Here is a 7,167-nt window from a genome sequence, read left to right as displayed (position 1 = left end):
TCTTAGGCCTCATACAGGGAAATGAAAAAATAAGAAATGTAAATGAACGTGATGTCAGACTGATGAAGCAAGTCTCCAGAGGTTCTTGGAAGTTAGAATGGATTTTAAAATTCATTATGATTGAATTAGAAAATAAATGAAAACCAGCAGGATTAAAGATGAGGTTGAGAGCAGGAAAAGAAAGTTCTTTGGATAGCCATGACAGGGAGCATGCAAGTCAAGGTCACTTCTAGGGCAAGGAGGAATTTTCTTCCAGGTTCTGCTGAGGGCACTGTGTTGGTCACTGAAATATAAAGGCACAATATTAATCTTGTTGAGATCATATTTTCAGGGATTAACTGACATATACAACTAAATGCAAATGTTAATAATCATCACTATAATGCTATAATACAGTAGTAGCTAAAACCAATTAAGCATTAGTCACGGGCCAGATATGGTTCTAAGCACTTTACATATATAAACTCATTTCATTCTCATGCCAGCCCCATGAGGTAAACCTGTTAACAATACTTATTTAATAGATACTAAAAGGAAAGCGCAAATGGTTTAAGTAGCTTACTCAGGTTGCCCAGCTTGTAAGGGGCAGAGCCAGGATTTAAACTAAGTAGCTCTAAACCAGTCTGTGCTCCTGACAATATGCTTTATTTTCTTTCTGAGTGATGTTCTGTCAGGGCTAAGAAGCTTAGTGATTGCTACATTAAATAACTTTACAACTATTCCTATTGCTTTTTTTTTTAACAGTCTGCTGTTTAATAGATCTGAAAATAGATATTTCCAGTATATGGTAGAAAGAAGACAGAAACCATATAATTCACCACAGATTAAGATATAGACACATATGTCCGAAAGTTTGGGCCCTAAGAAATTTATGAATGATAAAATGTAGGCCTTTAACCCATTTCAATTTTATGTTAAAAATCCTTATTGGGTACCAAAACTGTACCCAGCATTGCTAGGGAAGGGTTAGAAGGATAAAAAGGAGAGAGATTTATTGACCTTAAGAATTTAAGTTCTAACAGGTGATGTGAGTCAAGCACATGAATAATCATAGTATAGAGCAGGCTGTGCTTAGTGCCATAAAAGGGATACAAAATGCTAGAAAGTTAAGAGGAATGACATTTTTATTCAAAAGGAGGGTTAGGAAATTCTTCCTGGAGGAGGTGGCATCTTAAAGTCTACTGAGTGCTAGATACTCTCTTGATAGGTGAGAATGACCAGAGAGTTAGACATTCTGACAAAGGAAATGGTAGAGTAAAAAACAAGAGTGGAAACTCAAAATGCATGCTTCATAATGAGTCAGTCATGTCAATAGTTTGGAAAAGTTGAAGATATGAATGGAAAAAGAGGGTTAGGCCACTCTAGAATGACCAATGGGGAGATAACTCAGAACTTCATGGGAAAAGGTCTCATTTCTGGAACCAGGGCTATCATATTTATCAATCACCCTTTATTCTGTCCCTTCCTCCTTCCTCCCTTCCTGCCTTTCTAACTTAAGCCAAGAGTGCCTGGCTAACAAAGCCCTAAATACCTCAGTTGATATTTTGTTTCCTGTGTTTTCTGGAGAAATATATAAAAGTCTCTCTCTGCTCAACGATAAACACAAACTTTGTAAATGTTCTTGTACATGGTGTATAAAATATGTCCATAATTAAATAGAATATATTATCTTAGAATTCAACTTTAATAATAATTTAATTATAATTTATAATTTTTAATATTATAATTTAGTAATAATTTAATGATAATTCAGTTTAATAAATCTTCCCTAAGGACAACTATATACCCACAACATAAGAAGTTCTGAGAATCCTGAGATATCTACATGAAAATTTGGGTCTTCCAGATGCTCACAAAGTGTGGTAAATAGACAGAAATGGGTTACTAAAACACAAAGGTATGATAGAGGGCTGAGAGAGAATGATGGAGGAAAGAGCTTCCTAGGTGACTTGCAAACTCAAGAGAAATTTGCTAGGCAGGAAATGCAAAAGGGACTTCCTAGCAAAGGGAACAGCATTTGCAAAAACAGAGGAAGGAAGACCTAGCTTATTTGAGGAATAAGAAGTAAATGGGCCTGAGGCTGCAGAAAAGAGAGTGGCAAAGAATGTGACTGACAGGGAGGCCTGGTACCAGCATGAAAAAGACCCAGGATGCCACATGAGGGATGATGAGGCCTTGTGCTTGAGGCTATCAAAAATCAACAGAAAAAAAGGATAATGGACTTGATAATTCAGTTTTTAGGTAGATGATCTGGCAACAAGAAGGATAAAGTTGGACTAGGAAGGAAATGATAGCGATGAAAGTCAAGTTAAATGGTTATTGGGATAGTCCAGACCACACATGACAATGTCTGGAATTTTAAAACACAAATCAAGACATTTATTCAACATTAGTAAATACCCAGTAGTGTGCAAAAGACCTGATATTTACTAAAATATGACTCTTTCCTCTCATGAAAACCAGTGGTAAGTTTTGGTGTAAGTTGGAACCGCGGAAATAATGGAAAATATTGAAGAAACAGTCTGCTATGCTCTAAAGGCTTCTAATTTCTAATGTGAGCATGTTGACAGTAGACACATTCATCTAAATAACAACTAACATGGACCTCCCTGGTGGTGAAAGGGGTTAAGACGCAACCTATAAAGCTGTCCGCAGCCACTGCAGCACAAGTTCGATCCCCCAGTCGCCAGGGAGCAAAGCACATGGCGCAGCAGAGATCTCCTGACTTGCCTGCTGCTCCTCTCAATAGTGTACTTCAGTCAATCTGTCTGTTCTGTTCCCCCATTCTGTCTCCAGTGATTCCTTTCATCCCCTGCATCTCTGGCCTGTACCCCAGCTCTTGTATGCATAAATAAATAAATCTTTAAAAAAAAAAAAAAGAACTAACATAAAAGCAACTTGGGAGTGGGAAGAAAAATACTGAGTTTAAGTGTTGAGGTGACATTGACCTTCAGATATTTCTGGAGAATGATGATATCTAAGAGACAGAAATACAAACAATTGCTATAAGCTGAGATGTGTACATTGGGACAATTGAGGTGGTACCTGAAATTATTGGCTTGAATCAAATCAACCAAGGAGAATCTCACAGTGGGAGTCTGAGATTCAAATCCTAAGGGATGCAATCATTGTTGAAATTATTGCAAAAATACATCCTTGAGATTAGCCGTGCATAGAGATGGAGAGGTTGAGAGTTACATGGGAACCAGGAAAACGAGGGTGGAAAAGACTCTCAGGGAGGAAGGAAAAGCAAACATGCCGGCGCTTTTGAAACATCCATCCAAAAAGAACAGCAGGATTGCTGGCTTCTAGCAGTTCCTGTGGTCCTTTGGCCTCCATGAAAACAGCTGCTGAGGAATGAGGCAATGTATGAGCTTCCTTCCATCCAAGAGAAAACTGCAGGTAATAACTTGTAACCTCAAGTAGAAATGATTCACAAATCTTGGTTAAGAAAAGAGTTAAGTGGGTCTTCCTGGTGGCGCAAGGGGTTAAGCATAGCACTATGAAGCTATCTGCAGCCTCTGAAACACGAGTTCCATCCCTGGCCAGCCAGGGAGCTACCCACATGGAGCAGCAGACCTCACCTGTCTCCCTACTGCTCCCCTCAGCACTATATTTCAGTAGATCCACCTCTTCTGTTCCCCACTCTGTCTCTGGTGAATCCTCTCACCTCCCACACCTCTGGCCTGTATCCCAGTTCTTGTATGTATAAATAAATAAATCTTTAAAAAAAAGAGTTAAGAAAGAAACTGGAATAATTTGAACAAAGAATATGTTACAGCCAATAAGGGACTGACAGAAGCCTTGTTTGGAAGGCAAATGTTTTCTCACTTTTTTCTCTGAGGCCTTGTGTGTGAACTGCTTTGTCCTGGGCTTATGAAGAAATTTCTCAAGAAAAGATTTCTGTGGTAACAATACTTGAAGGGGATGATCCCATACCTCTAAAACAAAAAGTTGTAAATCAGTTACAGCAATAATTTTTTAATTACCTCATACCCACTGTTGACACAAAATTTTAATTTGTGTAAATTAATGAGAGTTGTTCACTGATTTCCACATGACTGCATTTACTAGAATCCTAAAATTACATTTACTTTTATTGAGTCAGCATATTTTGAATTTATATAAATTTCTGTGCAAATTATTATTAAATAAATATCCAGAAACACAATAATAATAACCAAACTAACAATTTTGGGGCATTTAAAATATGCCAAGTACAGTTCTAAGTTCCTTTATTTTATTTATCTTACCTCTCCTTACAAGAAGCCACAAATAAGTCCTGTTTTTATCTTTGTGTCTTGGGCACACAGAGAGGCTTGCTCCCCAACACCCTTCACTTAATAAGTTTTGGAATCAAACCCAGGCAGCATCAGATCCCCCATATCTAACCATCATACTTTCTTGACCCTTAGTCCTAAGTGGGTACTATTATGTAATAATAGTAAGAAGAGGAAATGTAAGAAGAAATGTAAGAAGAAATGTAAGAAAAGGAATCTCAAACCATATATAGAGCCTTGTTCTTCCACTTCTGCCTTCACTTTCAGGAGTTTATTTGTCCCCTATGCATTCAACTTGAACATTAAAAAAAGGACAATAGAGTCATTGGTGTACTTATACACGCGTTCAGACAAACTCAGACTTGGATATGTTTATCCTTCTGTTTAAGAAGTTCCTTAGCTACTCGGGCTCACTCTCTGGCTGGGAACTGAGAAAAGATCCAACTGGCATGAAAAGGTCATGGTCATCAGGCCATTGGGCAAGACATATATTTGGGGTATTTTAAAAATGCTTTCTGATTGTCAGAGTTAGAACTGAGATCCAGGGGAAAAGCAAAATTTATTTCTCATGAAACCCAGTCAAGACATTCATACAAAAAACACTGCAAAGAACAAAACTCTTCCTTTAGATTTGGGATGCAAGAGTTGAGAATGGTTCCATAATAAAATAAAACAAAGGGAGAGCTACTTTGCTCTCAGTTCATATTAAGTGGATGGGTTACAGTTTACAGCATGATTACACACATATTTTTTCAATTTCTTTATTATGGCTACACAGAGCAGTACAGAATAATATAAAGTCAAAAAATGAAAAAACATGAAGCCAAAATTCTCCAGTGGAACTGGAAAAATAAGCAAATAAATGTATGTATGGACATAATGATAAGGAGGATTCAATGACTTTCTAAACTCTTCATGACTCTAAATGTAGAGAGAACTAAGAAATATAGGTATAATCAGCAATAAATATTCTACTTAAAGTAATTCATAAACCTGACATCAAATTAGCATTGAACAAGATCTCATCTAAAAATACATTAACTCCATTTCACTGAGTGCTTAGTAAATAAATAAAAACATTTAATATTTTTAATTCAGAGAATGATATATCTATTGGCCCCCCTTTACACTAAACTTCTTGGAGAAATATCTAAACATACTCTTGGGAAAAAAGGAAAAAGACTCTTGGTATCTTCATGTGCACTAGGAGTTTAACATAGGCTGCCATTGTAGTCCTCACTACATCTCCTGAATTTATATGTCTCAATTTGCAAAAACCTAAAAACAAGCTTGGAATTAAAGAACTAGTCCAAGTTCACTGAACTAGCAAGTAGCAGAGCTGAGATTGGAAACCATTTTGTCTGACTCCAAAATTCCTTCCACTTCAAATGTTCCCTCTGTGAGTAATAAAAACCATGATCTCTCAAGATTTGGATATAATAGAAATTAAATAATAGATATTAAATAACAAAAAATTGAAGTCGGCTTTATAAGTGGATAATAGGAAATTTTTGTAATGTTCTTGTTTTATACTAAAAAATGAAACAAGTCATGGAATAAAAACTAATTTTATGTAAAAAAAATAACATGTGATAGTCATGAGACTCACAGTGTTATTAAAAAAGCCACTAATTTTCCAAAAATCCTAGAGTTTGATTTATAATGGAAGGAATGAACATAGGTACTCCTTAATGGCATAGCATTATGATTATTCTACTAGTAAAATTTCTAAATAAGGTTACTGAAAAAAAATTCTATTTGTGAACACATTTAACATACAAGATGGGCAAAATGCATTCTCAATAAAAACTGTGTATAAGTTAAGATTTATATTGCAAGTAACAAATTCCTGACAAACTTTTAAATATTAAATGCAACATTTAATATTAGCTCATATTAAAAAAAAATGAGATAATTAGTTTCAGGCAGGATTGGCTCCAGGGACTCGAAAGCTGTTACCCAGAACTTTGTTCTTAAGCCTGTCTGTTCTGATCTTTTTTTCATTCCCAACCTCCTCCTGAGGACCCTCACAGTTCTCCTTGTAGCAGAAATGCTTCCCATAGGTACAAACTCACCACCACAATTCATGTTACTGTGAGGAAAAATGATGGTCTCCTGTCCTACATTCCACAAAAGAGAGATAAATTATTGCTCATTGCGTTAGTTCTGGTTAGACTCCCTGTCCCCTGCTTCTACGATTAGGGGATAAAATTAAGGTATGGGTGTAAGTATCCAGGGTTGCTACGCATTCCACTCCAAACACATGGATTCAGAATTGGAAGGGTTAGTTTCTCAAAGAAGAAATGGCAGCAATTAAAATGTTAAAGAAGGGTGTTTTGGTATCCTCTGAAAAATAAATGTCCAGTACAAGCTGAAAAGGTTTCCGGTCAAAACAATTACATGAATGTAGGTAATCTCACAGGCTGCAACAATACCTACAACAACAATAACAGTAATAATTAATTAGGTAATAGGTATGAATTGCCTCTAAGTCAAAAGCTGAGCAATTTGCATGTTTTACTCAATTGAAACCTCACAGCTACCTACAAGATGGGTGTTATTACTAGACCTATGATTTAATAGATAAGGAAATAGATACGTAAGTAATTTTTCCAATTTAAAAAAAGGATGAAAGCCTGCATTATCTCTGTTAACTATGGAAGGGTGCCATCTAGAGGACAGAAAATTTAAAGGACAATTGCTAGATAGGACATGCACAAGGCTAGATTCATTCGGGAAGTATTTATTGAGCACTTACTATGCATAGCTTTGGATTGGGCACTGGAAGCACTGTGCTGAGTGCTGAGTTAAAGAAAAACCAATGGATGGGCCTCCCCTGGTGGCGCAGCGGTTGAGTGCTGTGCTGTGAAGCTGCCTGAAGCCTCTG

This window comes from Talpa europaea, assembly GCF_964194135.1.
Source record: "Talpa europaea genome assembly, chromosome: 3".
Classification (NCBI taxonomy): Eukaryota; Metazoa; Chordata; class Mammalia; order Eulipotyphla; family Talpidae; genus Talpa; species Talpa europaea.
Note: the sequence above shows the minus strand (reverse complement) of the source record.